We start from the raw sequence: 17,433 nt of genomic DNA on the forward strand, positions 1-17,433 counted from the left end.
ATATTTATAGCATTCAGGAGGCCTCAGGTTGTACTTCTAGTATTATATACACCCCAAAGAGTACTCATGCAACAAATCTACTTCCTCATTGCTGAAAGGACTCATTCTAATACCAGTCACTGGCTGCGACAGCTCTATCTTGGATGTAAAACATCACCGAGAGGTCTTGGGTCTCCGTGGCTAGCCTAGGTAAGCATCAGACTTGCTTGTGTGGCTAGTCGATTGGACAAGTCCTAGCTAAATGAAGTAGATCAGAAGTATGCATTTGCCCAGAGTCAGGACGATGAGAGCAGTGGGCTGGATCAAGCCCTGGGGCCTGAACTATGCATCTTGCAGGGAAGGACTGCTAACCGACACACTCACCCTGGCACCTCTCCACACATGGCAAATTAGGAAGAAAGTTAGCTTATGGATGACAGCAAATTCAAAGGGTTGGCACAAGGGAGAGGGAGTTCAAGATCTGTTTCAGGTGAAGAATTGGCTGATAAGAGATCAACAGAAGCCAGCTTTGTCTAACGGCTTAGGTCCGGCTTTGGAAACTACACATGCTGTTGACTATAAACGGACTGTTAGGAGCTGCTGATGGGACAGGATGTTTACAGGGAAGATACATGGACATAAACAGCAGGACTCAGATTCTCAGTATGGAAGCAAAAACCAAGGCCCGTTCCTTCCGGCCTCGTCTTAAATGAGTTGCAGGGGAGGGGATACCGGTCCCAGCAGCCCTCACTATCTATCCCCACCTCCACTGAAGACGTCTCGCTGCTCAGCTGAAGCAAGACTTGTCTACCACTGGAGAAGGTCTTTACTTCTCATAATGGGCCAAAGGGGACTTGCCTTTTAGCAACTGCTGGAGGGAGGAAGCGCCGACTCTCTCAGCAGCAGCTAGGATAGTCTGTTAACCTTAAGATCTTAACCCGACCTCCCACTTCACTGGCTGACATGACTGTGCCCCTCCCACCAATTTCTGCCCACCCCTCTCATTCCAGTACCAGAGGCACTTCCCAGGACCCTGCTGCTCACTCTCGGATGGGAAAGACCTTGCCACTGTAGTTCCTGGCATCTGTACTTCCACAAAATCCTTTCCCAGCCTGGTAATCAGAGCACCAAGTGTGGCATACAAAGAACAGTCATTACAAGTCTTCTTCCTCTTCCTCCTCCTTCTCCCTTTTTCTTCTTCTCCTCCCTCTTTCTCCATTTCCTCCTCTTTCCTCTCCTCCTTTTCTCTTCTTCCTCTCCTCCTCCTCTTTCTCTTCCTTCTTTTTGGTACTGCTAAGGATCACGTTCAGGCATACAAGCTGGGCTAGAGGTCTTACCCTGGAGTCCCTACAGTTTCCTTTGCTTCACCCACTTTTTGTCTATTCATTCTTTCATTTGTTTGTTTGTTTGGTTGGTTGTTTTAACACCAGATCCCTCTCCCTGGCCCCAGTGTCTTGTTATTGCTCTTCCCAGAATGAGCCTCTTAGAGGAGGGGCCACACTTTGCCCGCTGGGTTTCCCAACTCACCCTTGTTACCCTTGTTGTAAAATAATACTGTATTTTATAGACAATACTGAGGAGGCACTTGGTGATTGTTTAATGAATGAACGAGAAAGAGATGGAGCTCTGAGTATCAGTGGGAGTAAGGCTGGCTCACCACTCAGTAGAAGCCTGTACTTGAGTTTGGGCTTTATGAAAGTTACATTTACTGAATAGTTGAAAACCATCCTGAAAGAAAGGACTACACACACACACACACACACACACACACACACACACACACACACGGATCCTCAGAGATAATATGCTGATTGCACTATATCCTAAGGCATAAGGGGGAAATTGAGGCTTACTTTAACATGGAATCCTGTTCTTCATTGAGCTTCACTCTATATTCTGGTACTGCAAACACTAAGTGAAGACCAGAGATCTCACTGCAGCAATGCAACCAATCCCTTGCTTTGTCTGGATGTGACTGGTTTGAATCTGAAATACTTCCCTAAGGATTGTAGATCAAAGGCTTTGTTGTCAGCTGAGGAATCTCAGGGAATTGAATGGATCTCAAGGGCCCTGACTTGATCCATGGATACATCGACTGATGGGCTGCTAATTCAGTAGGCTTACTGGGAAACGATGGAAAGAGGCCATAGGGGTCTGCTGAGAGGAAGGAAGTCACTGGCAGCTGTGACTTCTCTTCCCCTTCCCCTGTCTCTCTCAGCTTCCTGGTAGCTTTGAGTTGAGTGGTCTCCTTTGTCCCATGATCGCACAGGTTCTGCCCTGCCACAGGCCCGCTGCCATGCAATCAAGTCACAATGGATGGAAAGCTCAGAAACTGGATCAAACAAGCCCTCTACACTCATGTGGTTCTTCTCAGACATTTCTTCAGAGGGGTGAGAAACAAAACCATCTCTCATCATCTGCGCTCAGCTCGCTCTCCGGAGCATCAGGTGCTCCATTTTGAAGCCATAGCACTGAGCTCTCAAACACAGAGAAGGCACACTGTTGGTGCCAAGAAGAGTCAGTTCATTACTGTGACTTCCCATGCCTTGCATTTTTTTTAAAAACACAAGTCCATGAAACCCTTTGCTAAAAGGCCCCATTGCAGCTATGTTGACATCAAGCCCTGACGGCATGCTGGCACTGTCCAGGTTGATGCTTCCACGGGGCCTTCCAACATGGATGACAACTAAATCCTCATCACTGAAACGCCATGGTAGGTGTTCAAACACTCCAAACATGAGCTTTAGATGCAAGAAAATCAGACATAATAGCTATTCTCTGTGGGGCCAGGAACAACCTCCCAAGACCACAAACAGGAAATCCAAGTTCCAAGTAGGGGCTCCCTTAAGGCTTAAGAATGCTTGCTCAGTTACCCAATTGGTGCACCGGGTCTACAGAGCGCATAGAGTCTCCAGGTTGTAACAACTTGTTCCAGGCAACTCACCTGTTCATGATGTCCATCCCCCACAAAGCATGAGTTCCAACTTACATTCTCAGTGGGAAGCTGCTGGTATACTCAGGATACTCAGAGACAAGAAAGACATTTACCAACTAGCTAGAGCACGGACTCAGACAAACTCCAGCTAAACAAATCATGGTTATGCTCCTCTGTGTTCTTATTTCCCCTGCTCTGGATCCACAAGTCATTCTTTCTTTGACCCTATTAGTACATCCACCATTCATAGTTCCTAGAGCAATCAGACGTGCCTTCTTGCTGCACTGTGTTATACAGTAAATCTCACAGGAGACTGTTCTCCAATTTTGTTCCTTCTCAGGTTAGGGCAGTGAACAAGAAATAAAACTCAACATCATTCCTGGAAAGACAGAGCCAGTTTGCTTAATAAATAATAACTTTTCCCCTTTAAGTAGAAAATGATTGTCTGAATGTTGATTGGCCTGCTACTATTCCTGCATTAAATTACAGGACTCTTTCTTTAGTCAGGGGCCTGTGGGCATGTCAAAATCTGACACAGCATGGATACTTCTAGATGTGCCATATGGAAGGGCAGTCCAGTCAACTGTGTGATTTTACAAAAGTAGCTTTTCTCAAACTTCCTCATGGATATGATGCAAAACGTGCCTCCTTCAACACAGCTGGGCTGTGTTGGTAAGCAAATGAATTATCAAGAGTGCAGAGGCTGGGATGATGGCTCAGAGAGCAAAGTGCTTTCTGCACAAGCCTCAAGACCTGAATTCGGATTCTCAGAACCCATATAAAATCTCAGCACCATAGTGTGCCTGTAACCCACGGGCTAAAAAGAGATAGGCAGGCCTGCAGGTCTTCAGGTCAGCCAGCTTAACTGAAACAGTGAGTTGCAGGTTCAGTGTGTGACTCTGCCTCCAAAATTAGGGAGTAAAGGAAGACCCAAGATCAATCTCAGGCCTATACACATACACGCACCAATGAATGCAAAAACAAAATAAAAAATGTAAAGGATAAAAATTGTAAAAAGAACACAAGGTCACTTTGGTAAAACTAAATAAAACAGCAGTAAGTACAACAGGTTGTATTTTTAAGTGCTGACTGGCACTTTCTTAAACTATTCTTGTGCGTGTGTGCATGCATTCGTGCGTGTACTGTCAGTTTTTATCACTTTGAGCACGAATATTGTGATGGCTTGAATAGGCAAGGTCCCCATAGACTCTCGTGTTTGAATGCTTGGCTCTTAGGGAGGGGATCTATTAGGAAGTGTGACCTTGTTGGAGTAGGTGTGGCCTTGTTGGAGGAAGTGTATCACTTTAGGGCAGGGCTTTGAGGTCTCATATTCTCAAGCTATGTTCAATGTGTCACCCAATCTCCTTCTGCTGCCTGCATATCAAGATGCAGAACTCTCAGCTCCTCCATCACCATGCCTGCCTTCACACTGCCATGATTCCCACCAGGATGATCATGGACTGGACCTCTGAAAATATAAGCCAGGCCCAATTCAATATTTTCCTTTATAAGAGTTGCCTTAGTCCTGGGCCTCCTCCTCCTATGGGGATACGGATGGAGATAAAGGAAGTCCTTGACTTCAGGTAGAACATTCCTGGGCATTCTTGAAGTGGACTGAGTTGGTTGTCAGCAGAGCTGGTGGCAGCCTAAGTGGTTCTTCTCTGGGCATCAGATGCAGATCAGTGCAAGTTTTCTTCATCTCCTGAGGACTCAGAGGTAGTCTCTCTCTCTCTCTCTCTCTCTCTCTCTCTCTCTCTCTCTCTCTGTCTGTCTGTCTCCGTCTCTGTCTCTGTCTCTCTCTCTCTGTGTGTGTGTGTGTGTGTGTGTGTGTGTGTGTGTGTGTGTGAGTGATGGGCAATGTTTTCTAGATAACTTCTTCTTTAATGAAGGAGGTTTATGAACCTGATCTTGTAATCGGGGGAAGACAGAATGAGGGAAATGGGAAATGGGGAAGAAGAGAAGAAAAACCTCACTTATGACCATGGAAACCTTGGACCCAGCCTCTGGCGCAGGCCACCTGGAGTGCCACTAACAACCACTTTACTTTTGGTGCTTAGTAGTAGCTCAGAGTACATGCTGTGAGGGAGGATAACTGTTAGTCTCTAATATTTATGTGATTGAAGGAATGAGGTGCAGAGAGGTAGAGAGGTACAGAGAAATGAACAGGGGACTCAATACAGCAAGGGATAGAGGTACTGCCATACCACCACCCCCTCTCTTTCAGAACAAGTTTGTTAGAAGGACTTGGTAGAGAAGACATGTAATAGCCCTCATTACATGTCCTGCCCTTGAAACTTGGGTTTTGACTGGTTTCTATGCCTCAGCCTCTCACTGTCAAAACGCTAATAACACTGGCATCCCCAACCCTACCCAGAAAAAGAAATGAACCAGAATGGCCAAACAGTGCACTCCCTGGTAGGTGCTTAGATGGATAAGAAGCAGAGAGACACTAACTTAAACACACAAAGGCCAACACAGACATGTTCAGTGTGTGTGTGGGTCTTCTGAAAGTGGTCACTGATGTGGATGCCTAGCAGCCATAGGAGGCCTGATTCTCGGCCCACACTGATGTGTGACGAGAGTAAGACAGGGACACCGAGACTACTACTAAAGGGGTGGAGCAAGCACAAGGCAGGGCCTGACCTGAGCTGAATAAAGTGCAAGTCCAGAAACCATTTTGCACTTTTCAGTTGCCTCTCATGTCTAGCAAACACTTTCTGATGTCTCAAACACAGACAAAGCTCCTGGATTAAATTCAGATAGCTCAAGAGAACTCCAGTCTGCTCTAGAAAGACCCTCCCCTCCCCAAGTCAGAAGATGCATGAGGAATCATTTTTCTACCCTGTGGAGCCTCTGTGGTCAGAGAGGTCCCTACATGTTGTGTGCAAACCCCGTCAGCATATCCACAGAGAGTCTAGCCAGGGAAATGGCATCAAAGTGGTCAAGCAAGAGGGTTCCAACAGGCCCTGCAATGCTGAATGAGGGTGTCATTCAGAGCATTGTGTCAGCTATCCTTTCCAAACACTTCCAGAGCAGTGACTCCCTTGGTGTTTACATAGCACCTCCTGGAAGATAAGAAGACCTCAGTTTTACAGACGAGGAAATGGAAGCACAGAGCAGTTAAACCACTTGCTCCAGGTCACACAGCTAGTGCGTTAACAGATGAGCTGATGATTCAGTGCGTGACTCAGCAGATATGAATAACTGAAGAACTGGGGAGAAGAAGGTTGAACAAGGGCATCCACTAAGATTTCATAACTCCGTTTCACACTATCTTAGCGTGCACCCTCTGTAATGTGCTATCACTGGCTTGCCTCATGGCCTCCTCACTCACGCCAAGCAACAGTTACGATTCCATAGCCCAAGGTTAAGAAGGAAACCTCCCTGACTGCACTCCGGGGATGCTTTCCAGTCATTCGGGTTGTTCAGATTCCAAACTCAAACTCACTCCATAGCCCCCAGGGCTTCCTCTGCTTTGTGGGTTTGGCAGGGCATAGGGATTAGTTTCATTTGTAGATTCCTGTACGTACTTGGGGCTCACAACTGCCTCCTTCAGCCTGTTCCAGGTTGCAGGTAGGGACAGGCAAACAGCAAAAGGTTTTATGTCTGAGACAGTGGTGTCACTACAGAAGGTAGGCTCTCTCTCTCTCTCTCTCTCTCTCTCTCTCTCTCTCTCTCTCTCTCCCCCTGTGTGTGTGTGTGTGTGTGTGTGTGTGTGTGTGTGTGTGTGTGCGCACGTTGGGGTTGTGGCAATGCAAGTTTGCACATGACATGACACGGCATACATGTGGAAGTCAGAGGACTTTTTCTGGGAGATAATTCTCTCCTTCCACCAAGGTTCTGGAGATGGAACATGTCTTCAGGCTTACTTGGCAAGCACTTCTATCGGCTGCCAGCTCCCAGAATGTATTTTTTCCTTAATCCGAAGTTCCTATGAGGTGGGTGGGCAAGTACAACTAACAGCTCATCTTATCTTCTCACTTCATTTTTAATTTCCCTTTTGGCCAAAAGACCACATTTTTACACTGAAGATTAGCCTTTGAAACTTCCAGCTCTGCACCCCACAGAGCAGCTCTTGGCGCTCACAGCTAATATGTTTCCCAAGCAACAGCCTTTATCCCTCTGACCCTCTGCCAGGTGGTGGGATTAGCAGATCTTCCACTAAAGGAACAAGGCACCTTCCTGCCTTTTGTGAAGATGTTTTTAACAGGTGGGTTTTCAAAGTCATAGGCTTTCACTCCTCAGCTCACTGGAAGCAGGTTAGCCTCCCAAGGCGCCCATCTAGGGAGCCAGGGAAAATTCTCAGGCTGGCTTGTGCCACCTAGGTGCTTAATCTTCCTGCTAATTTCTGTCTCATCCTGGGAGGCTCGCGATGGCTTTGAGCATCACTTGGTCCCTGGGCATCATAGGTTCTATAGGTATGTGCCAGCACTAGGAGAAAACAAATCCCATCAGAGACCTGGGATGGGGATTTTTGTGAAGATGGCAAAATCACACAAGTTCAGAACCAACCAAGAAAACTCAGGAAGCCTGATTGCAATGTGACTCTTGGGGCACACTGAAGTCAAGCTCGGGTCTCCCAGTGGGTGAGGCTGCTGGTCTTAGACTCAGGAGAAAGGAAGTGGGGGAGACTCAGGACCTCCTACTGACTAGGTAGTTGAAGCATCGAGTCCATGACTATTAATGAGAGCGCTCAGATGGGGTAAATCTAGGCTAGAAGCTGATGTCCTGTCAGAGGCAGTTCTGCTTTCCCATGTAATTCCCATGAAAGCTGTAGGATACAGAATGATGTTTTAAGTACACTGCATGTGGTCAGGGTCCTGGCCTCTGAAAGCGCCAGTAAATTCCAACTCTGTCACTTTCAGCTATGGGATTCACCCACATCAGTGTCTTAACCTCGTTGACCCTCAGCTTCTGGTACCAGTGAAATAGGATTAGGATATAAATACAGAGACGACTCAGGCTGCTGTGGGGAGGAAAGTACAATGTTAGAGAGGTCAGATTCTCCAACCAGGGAGCCTGCTTGCGGGCTAGGCTGCGTTGAACGATAATCTGTGGTCAGGTGGGAACCCAGACACCATGAAGAGAAACAAGATGTAGATCTAAGACAAACCAGACGGCTCAGGAGGTAAAGGCACCTGACACCAAGTCTGGCTACCTAAGTTAGATCCCCAGGACCCTCCCAGTGGAGGCAGAGAACAGAACCCAAAAGTGGTCCAGTGACCTGCACAAAAGCACCTGTATATGCTGATGTCTCAGTCTCTGGAGCTGCAAAGTAGGAAGAACTTTCATCTCTAGTCTGACACTTGGAGGGTGACCCAGCTACAGATACTCAATCCATGGGAGCTGAGGCTGCCTGTTCCCAAGATATCTCAGTTCTGAGACCCTGGAGACCCTTTCAGGCCATGTTATTGCCTCAGTTCACCAAAGCAGAGTAAAGGGCCAACGGAGTCCTTCGCTCCGTGACCAATGTAATCAGGAGATTTATTGGAAGCTTCCATCCACACTTCTGAGGCTCTAAAGAAAGAGTTGTACTTTTATTTTCTTCCCACTGACCCTTTTATTTTGGAAAAAGTAAATAGCCAATTAGAGGAACTGTCATCTTTCATGTGAAGTTGTCCGTGGCCTGTTGAGCCTGAAACAGTATTTTGGAATCATTCCATTTTCTCAGTTAGAAAAGTCATAGGCTTGCTTTGGTTGTTTTTTGTTGTTTGTTTGTTTTGCTTTTTTAATAGATGATAGATTTTTCTCAAGAGCTCTTTATTAAGTAAATATGTGTGCATATTTACTTGGCTCCATTAGTTTCTTGTACATTCAAATGGATTTCTGTTGTTTTCTTTTAATGAAGCCAAATCCATCACATTCAATCTGTGAGGGTTATTTTTTTTAACCCGTATCTAGTAAAATTCAGGGAAAGTATTTTCTCTGTGAATGCTAGTTGTCCATTCCTAAAGTCACTTTTTAATTCTACCAAGTCACTTGGAACTAAAGAAATATTCAATTTTCCTGATGATTTATTTTTTTATATTTGAAAAATGGATCTTACTATATAGCCTTGGCTGGTCTTAAACTTGGAGATCTACCTGCTTCTGCCTCCCAACTACTGAGATTAAAGGCATATGCCATTAGGTCAAATTGGTTTTGACTTTTTAAAACCCTTATTTTATATTCTCTTTAAAATTTTCAAGTTATAGACAGGAGAGTGGCTCATCAATTAAGAGCACATGTTTCTCTCCCAGAGGACCTGAGTTAATTCCCAGCAACCACATCAGAAGGCTCACAACCACCTGTAACTCCAGCTCCAAAGGATCTGAGCGAGATCTGAGGCCCTCTGGCCTCTATGGGCATCTGCACTCATGTGCACAAACCCACCCACAGAGGTATGCATATATATATATATCACATAAATAATATATCACATAAATTAAAAATACTTTTATACTTACATGGTTGAATAACTTCAGTACTTTAGAAGAGAAAACAAAAAACACACATAAAAAGAATCAGAGAAGAAAGGTCTAAATAACCCCAGACTAGTCGGAAGGCACTTTTAACATACAAATATTTCCAGTCTTATTAATGTGATCTTTGAATGGGCTTTTGAAAAGCTATGGTGGACTAATCTGTCCACAAATTAACCTTCTAAGGAATAAAAGAAAAATAAAACAAAAAAAAAGTTTAGAAAGAAAGCTAGGGAGAGGGCTTAGTGGGCAAAACACTTGCTTTTCAGAGAGAAGAACCTGAGTTTGAGTACCCAGTACCCATGCAAAAAGCCAATCATGAGTGCACAAGCCTGTAACCTCAGCACTGGGGTTCAGAGATAGCTGGACCCCAAGAATTTGCTGTCCAGATAGCCTTGGAAAAACAGTTAGCTTCTGGCTCTATGAGGTACCCTGTCTCAAGATGATAAGGTAGAGAACAATAGAGAAAACACTCCATGTCCTGCTGTCACTTCTGAAGGTACCACTGCATATAAATATCACTGTATGTATTTACATGGTCATACACCCACTCAGATGTATGCACCAGACTCATACACAAACACGCACACACACACAAAAAAAATGCCCAGCATTGCTGAGTAATTTTTCCAAAGGTTTATTTATTTATTATGTACACAGTGTTGTGTCTGCATATATGCCTGCACCTCAGAAGAGAGTGCCAAATCTCATTACAAATGGTTATGAGCCATCATGTGGTTGCTGGGAATTGAACTCAGGACCTCTGGAAGAGCAGTCAGTGCTCTCAATCTCTGAGCCATCTCTCCAGCCCACTGGGCAATTCTTATAACCCAAAATTTACGGTGAATTTATTTACAAATAGATTTGTTTTCTCAGCAATTATACAAAGTATATCTGTGTGACAAAAGAGAAAACTGAGTCAGGGAGCAGGTGAGTGATCTGGTCGCTGAATTGAGCATCTCGTCAAGGTGCCCTGAAATCCAGGCAATGTTCAATCCTTTGCATTGAAATGTGAGCAGAGACAAGCTGAAGGTCTGCATGGTTTGGATGTGGCTTCAGTGGGTCCCCTAAGGATCCAAGTGTTGGAAGCTGGGTCCCCAAAAAACAATGTTAAGGGAAGGTGGAACCTTTCAGGGGTGGGTCCTAGTGAGAGGACACCAGAGTAGCCCATCTTCACCATGTCCTGCTTTCTGACTGCTGAGTCACTAGAGGAATCTCTCCCTTGGGTACTCCACCCTTCATGCTTCTTGCTAGAACCTGAGCCAGGGGACCTCACTAGGGCCTCTGCCATGCTGCTTGAATTCTCAACTCCCAATACAGTAAATGAGACAAACGGAATCCACCCTCTGCCTTCTCACTGGCAGTAGGATAATCTTTGGGCTGACATACTGCTGCCTCAAGCTGTGGCAGAACCAGAGAGGGTGACAATGTGGGTTGGACCTCACCAGTCTACCCAGTCTATACCTGACTCCTCCCAATTTCCTCCCCAGGAGGCTACACTGAAGAATCCCTCCTGCTTGCCAGTCCTAAAACCCAGCTGCATCCATGCATACTGGGTGGCTGTTTTTCCAGAGGCTTGAGGTTGTGTATAGCAGGCTGGATTAGGACAAAGTGCTTGAGTTGGTCTTTCTTCCCCCGGTCCCCGTGGTCTCTCCCCAGGGCCTCTGCACATTTGTACAGCCATGCCATCCTGGATCCCAGCCTCTTCCCGTGTCTCCTTTCCAGAAGTAAAATAGGTACTGCATCATTTCATGCTGTATTTTCCCCAAGTGCTGCCCCAACCTGTGTAGGAGGGGTAAGTCCTTTATTCAACCTTTATTCAACTTGAATTTCCTGTCTAAACTCAAAATGTCAAGATGTTTCAAACACACACCTTGGGGCATACACTAAACACTTAGTAAAAAGTAGATGCCACGGAAATCCTTCTCAGAGAGGCAAATAAGGCATGCTTACATAAACCTCTGTCACCTGGGCTTCTTTCCAGGAGACAGAAACAGGGCGGGCCTTTTACACTGCTGTCTCCTACATAGGACATGAAGGGTTAAAGAGGAAAAGGGAAGAGCCTCACTGGGACCATAGGGCTAGTCTCAGTCCATTCTGGGTACCTTAAACTCGATTGAAGTTCTCCTTGTTCTCCCAGCCAGGCTACAGAGTGTTTTGGTCTTGGGTGACTCCCAGTAACAGTGCTCTGGGATCACTTCTCAGTCCCTGTTCTGGCCAGTTGGTAATTTTTCACCCTCCTTCTTCCATAGGGAAGAAGGGGATTTTAATGCTTTAATACAATTCAAAAGAACAAGAAACATAGGCTCCCCCAGGGCAGCATGGGGAGTTTTCAAAGAGGCTAATACGCTATTTTACCTTTAAGTCAGCTGCCTATTGACAGAGTTTTTCTTTGAGCTTTCCAGAACTTTTGTACTCCATTCCACCATTCAGAAGAGACTCGTGCCCCGAAACAATCAATTTCTCTGGTAAATAGACTTAATTCAACTGGAACTTGGAGCCTCTGAAGCTTCCATGAGCGAACCTGGCCTTTTATTTTCTCCATAACTCCGCAAGCCAGTGGAGAGGCCCACGCACCTTACCAAGACTTAGCACAGAGGTACAAGGACTGAGTCAGTCACACAGCTGGCCTGTGGCTGTGTCCCGCTGAAAGCCAATACCCTTTCCTCACCTCTGCCTGCTGTTTCCTTAACTCCACCCTCCCAAATTTGTTGTTCAAATCTGAATGGCAGGCGTATGTACAGGTGCAAGTCCAATATTCAAAATCAAGTATTAAGCTATATCTTCCAAGCAAATCCAATGCACCCTCTTGGCTTTGCATAATCATGCTGAGGTCCGGAGTCATACTGTCAGAAGTTTGCAGTGAGGGCCCTGCACTCTCTGACTATCCTAGTGTGTAAAGTGGCCCGAGGAAAGGACACACTGCAGGAATGGGAGGCGAAAGCACCTAGCTGCCTCACCTCTTTGTACAGAAGCTGACAGCAGCCTGTCATCTCAGTCCCTCTGTTTCTCTTGCATGCACAAGGTGTACAACACTTCTGATATCTGCATGACCTCACCCAAGAAAACACATCTGTTCTACTGCAGACTGACAACAGAATCCACAGGTTTCCTTCTGTGGCCCCTTCAAAGGTGGGGACTCTCAGCATCTTTTAGCACAAGTGGCTTTGGTTCTGATAAATACCGAACAGAGCATAGCGCTTCATCCCATGCACCTCCTCCAGAACACTGAGACCTCTGGGATAGAACTCGAGGACCATGTGGCTTTCCACTCCAGTACCTCCAGAATCCTGTGAGGTATCTGGAACTAAACAAAGTTCCCATAAACACTAGCTCAGATAGAATCAATGAAACCCAAGCCTCACCACCAAAGTAACCAAAGAAATAGTGAATCCCAGACTTTTCAATGATGTTTGATGTTGGGTCTCCAATAAGAACATATCAAGACGTGAGTGAACAAAAATGAGTGGTTTTGGAGATGAAGAGCCGGAAGTCACTCTGGTGGTGTTCCCTGGGGCTCATGGTTTTGCATTAAAGATAAAGAATTGAACAGAATGTCTAAGATAAATTTTAGGGTGTGGACAAGGAGGTCATGCTGGTCTCTTTACATCTGTACATGGAAGCCCCTTAGCCACTACTATAAATGCACGGTCAGGAGTCAGATCTCATCTCTCAAACCCAGCATTGAGAACTGCTGGCAATCACTTGACCTAGTGAAAGACAGGAAGTCACTCTGTCAGTGAGAGAGGAGGAGCCAGGGGGTAAACACTCCAGCCTCCCCAAATGAACTAGTTCTGAGGAAGAATCTGAGGGAACCTAAAGGAGGTGGGGACTGTCTTCACAAAGAGGCTTTGCTGTATGCCAGGTGCCTATCAGCAGAGAGCCACAGTTTCTTAATTTGCAGAGAGTGAAACTGAGACCCAGGACCCAGAATAGCTTGGGTGCCACGTTGCAAAGCAATTGAGCCTTGGCACTGAGACTCAAAGACAGGCTCTGACGGGGATCATGTCTGGGTTCCTCTGACCAAATTAGAACAGACATGCTCTCGGGTTCTCAAGCCAGTGATGAGGAATGCAGTTTCCATGTGGATCATGCAACTGATCAAAAGGGCCTGAAAGTTTGATTCTAGAATTTGTGCTAACCAGGCCATCTCTCTGTGCACAAAGCACTGAGAAGTACTCTAGAAGTCCCCCTTGCCAGTTGTTTCACTTCCCCATTTTTAGTAATTTACAATCAGCTGAAGTTCACAAAAACAAATTATATAGAAAGTTCTAGAACTTTTAAACTTATAAGTTTTGAAGCAACTTTTATTGCTGATTATTGTTACAACTGTTCCGTTTCACTGCTAGTTATCCTTAACCTTTTGCTGTGCTCGATATAAAATTTGGACTTTATCATAGCACTTCATATTAGCCAGGATCTCAGGTATTTACCGGGATCTTGGGAAATATTTCTGGATAAGAAACCATTGTACAAGGACAAGCTGACTGGTGGACTTTACTTTTTTTTTTTTTTCTTCTGTTCTGTTTGCTTTCTGGAGACTGGGAATGGCTTGGGATGAAAGCTAAGGTTCAGCTTCCACAAAGTAAAGCTCTGTTCAAACACAAACCCCCTGAGTCAGCAATTCCAGCCAGGTAAATTGATAGGGGTAGGTATCTAAGGCACACATCTGGAGGTGCCTTCCTGGGGAGGTCTGCCTGACACTTGTTTCTAGGTTAGACTTCTGACAAGACAGGCCGCTTGGTGGGAGGAGACAGGGAAGATGTACTTGTCACAAAGTCATACTGAGGATCCAGGATTTCCTGACATCCTTTTCTTTCAGGCCCATCCCCAAGGGGGAGGGGGAAATCAAGAACCTCTAACATTGGTGACAGCCAACTGTTCAGAGGCCCCAACCTCAGGAGGAGTGTAGGAGGAGTGGTGGTTAGCCTGCACCTGAAGGTTGAACTCAGCACCATCTACAAATAGCTCAGAAAACGGTCAGTTTCTGCTCAATGCTACAGAGCCCAAGAGCGTGGTGCTCACACTCCTGAAGAAACTTCTGTGGTCATTTCCAGCAACACTTCCTGTTTTTTAGCCCCAGATCTGGACAAAGCCAGTGTGGGGAAGCCCCTGCTAAGCTAAGCTAAGCTAAGCTAAGGCCGTGGCTTTGCTGGCCAGTGTGACCTACACAAACAAGGCGGGAAGAAGAAATATCATGTCAGAAAGGACAGGGAAGAAGTTCTCTCTCCATTCGTGTATTCCTTTCTTCTGTTCCCGTTCACATACATGTAAACACACAAGCATATTGTGAACATATTTGCACGGCAGATGTCTACACACGGTTCTGTGTAATATCTATTCTTCAAGACTCATTTGGGTGTCCGTAGTAACGGCGGCTCCGCCTTACAGATATGGAAATTGTGGTTTTTAGAGGCTAAGTCACACGTTCAAAGCGAAATTCTTCATTTTACATCCTTTTTTAGGCACACACAGGAGACACATGTGGGGAATTTTAGTTATTTTTTTTCAGCCAATCATGAAAGTTCAGAAAATGAGTAGGCTTTGGTGTTTGGGACAGGAAAGGGAAGTGCAGAGGCACAGGGGCCCAGCCCAGAGGCTCTGGTCACAGGCTTAGGCGGTCTCATAGCTTAGCCTAACAGTTGTTTCCAAAGCAACCGACAGGGGGCAATGCATCCTTCTTTTTCAAACCTGGGGGTGCTCTAGCCCATCATCCAAGAAAGAAAACCTGGGGACACTGCCTTTAGTTACCAGAACACGCACATTGGTTTAGCAGGGTGCGTGCTCAGCGCTCTCCTGGAAGCCAGTGGGTGAATTTTAAATCAGTAGTAATAATGGAAAGAGAGGAAGGGCGTCCTGATCCTTGTCACGAAGTCTTTTCAGTGAGCACGTATTAGCACCAACTATGTGCCAGAAGCGGTGGCAGAGACTGTCCCCTGCTCCTAGCAGTTTTTCTGCTGGGGAGCGCCCCTCACCTGCAGCTGGGAGGCGTGAGCGCTCCATCTCACCACAAAAGCCGTGGAGGTGTGGGGACCCGAGACAGTGGTAAGCTGGGAGAGGACAAGGTTACCCATAAACACGCTCAAAGTCTGGCGAATACCTGATGTAGCAACTATGCGAGCTGTCCTTGGGGTCACTAGTGTCTCTTGAGGAGTCATTCAGCTTCTGAGATGCCTTGGCCAAACCATCTCCCACCCACTCGCACGCTTTTGGGCACGCACATGTCCTCTCATGGAGCGCGGCCAATTCCTGCTGGCGGAAGAAGCCGGCTAGGACCCTTGTGCAAGAGGCTGGAGAAACTCCAGGTTCCAGCAGATAGATAGATGGAGGTCCGGGCACTCTTTTTGAGACTCCACGATGAGGCAAGGCGAAGCGCCCAACACCTTACCTGTACTATGAGGCGGGCACCGGGAGGCTTAGTCCCTGTCTCGAGTTCAGTCGCGCTGCCTCCCGCAAGGTCACACTCAAACGCCCACGCGTAGAAAAACGAGGGCTGAAAGTTGCTTGCGCAAAGGTCCGATTCCGAGCTAACAGTACTCCAACCAAGTCGCCTTGGCCGGTGTCACCACTTCCCACCCCGTGCACTTATCAAAGCGGCAGACCGTGCCCTGCGCAGGTCACACTACAGAGATGCAGACAAGTTGCTAACTTTTGTCACATTATTTCTTGGCAGCTGCGGCGCCTAACGGGTTTGGGGCAGATTCCAAGTTTAGAGTTGCCACCGCCGAGCTCACTTTGCCCACCCTAATCTACCCACTTTTCAACACACCGCTTCTTGTTGTGCTGTCCTAAACTCCAACTTCTCCCAAGATCCAAAGCAGGGCGGTATTAGAGGTGTCCCGGGGGACGACAGCTTCCTCCCAGGGTTTGCGCCTGCCCACAGATGATTGGAAGACTCCATCCGGAGACTGTCCCACCACCTCTGGTCTAGAAAGTCAACGCTATCCTAGCATCCCCACAGTGTCCCAGCCCGAGACCTCCGCCTCTCTAGAGAGGGGGGCGTTCTGCGCCTGATGGAGTCTCCTACCCGCGGCCCGGGAGGAGATCCACTGCGGTGCTGGGTGCAATGTCACGGCAGCCGCTCTGGGAGTCGCTACTACAACCGCCGTAGGCTCTCCACTGAGCTCCAGGAGGCTCCTCCAGTAAGCACCGAAGAGCCTGGAGCACCAGAGCTGGAGTCTCCTCCCTGACCCTCTCCCCGAGACCACCGTGGTGGCTGTGGCAGAGCCAGGGATCTCTCTCCTTGTGTCTCCCTCTTGGCGCCAGGGGTCTTTGGTTCCACTTCTACTGTTACACCTTCGTAGTCCCTTCCCCACCCCTTCTGTTCCCGGGTCGGGACGATCACCTCAGCACTCAGAGAACACAAGCGAAATTTCTCCAGCCCCAACTCGCGAGGGGGCGCCGTCCCTGGGGCACCGGGACAGAGACCAGCTGGGTGCGCACTCACCAAAGACGGAGACACGCTGGAGTTGCCCGGTTTGGGGCACTGAAGAGGTTCAAAGGGGTATCTAAGGAGATGTGTCCAGGATACTTACCCCAGTCAGCTCACACCTCACGGTCCTCCTCTGTCTCCTCCTCTCTTCTCCCTCCGGTCTAGGGCTCTTTGTCTTTGCAAAGTGTCGAAAGTGTCTGGCATAGTGGGCTCCGCCAGCAGAGGTTAGCGCCGGAGAAACGGGAGGCGGGGTGAGGATGGGAGCGGCCTCTGGAACACCTTCCCCCGGGTGTAACGGGAGTGAGAGGCGGGGCGTCCGGGGAGGGGCCGCCTTCGCCCGCCGGCTGGGACCAAGCCGGGACTCCGGCGCGCCCAACCTGGTGGCCGCCTCCTCCGCGCTCGGCCCTCCCCTTCCTCCGCCCAGTGCCCGCCCCTTGGCGCCGGGGCGCCCCCCTCCGCCCCTCCTGTCGGCCTCAGCTCGGCTTTCCCCTTGCTTGGGGCTTCCTGCGAGCCCAATATAGCTCAGCCGAGCCACGTGGACCGCAGCGGACTGGGTGGAGGCCCGACCGGCCTGAGAGACGCCGGAGGAGGCGGCGAGGGGACCAGATCGCTGCCCCAAGAGAGGG

At 47.7% G+C, this 17,433-nt stretch overlaps 1 protein-coding gene across 6 annotated transcripts in view; it reads right to left on the minus strand.

Moving 5' to 3' along the window:
• Nucleotides 1-17,006, minus strand: part of St3gal1 (ST3 beta-galactoside alpha-2,3-sialyltransferase 1) — a 67,963-nt gene extending 50,957 nt beyond the window's left edge. For 3 of the 6 annotated variants that reach the window (XM_087558053.1, NM_001013219.2, XM_087558052.1), the window contains 1 exon segment: nucleotides 16,911-17,006. The gene's annotated coding sequence lies outside the window, so the exon portion shown is untranslated. 6 annotated transcript variants of the gene reach the window in all.
• Between the last annotated feature and the right edge of the window lie 427 nt (nucleotides 17,007-17,433).

This window comes from Rattus norvegicus, chromosome 7 (genome assembly GCF_021556685.1).
Source record: "Rattus norvegicus strain SHRSP/BbbUtx chromosome 7, alternate assembly SHRSP_T2T, whole genome shotgun sequence".
Taxonomy (NCBI): domain Eukaryota; kingdom Metazoa; phylum Chordata; class Mammalia; order Rodentia; family Muridae; genus Rattus; species Rattus norvegicus.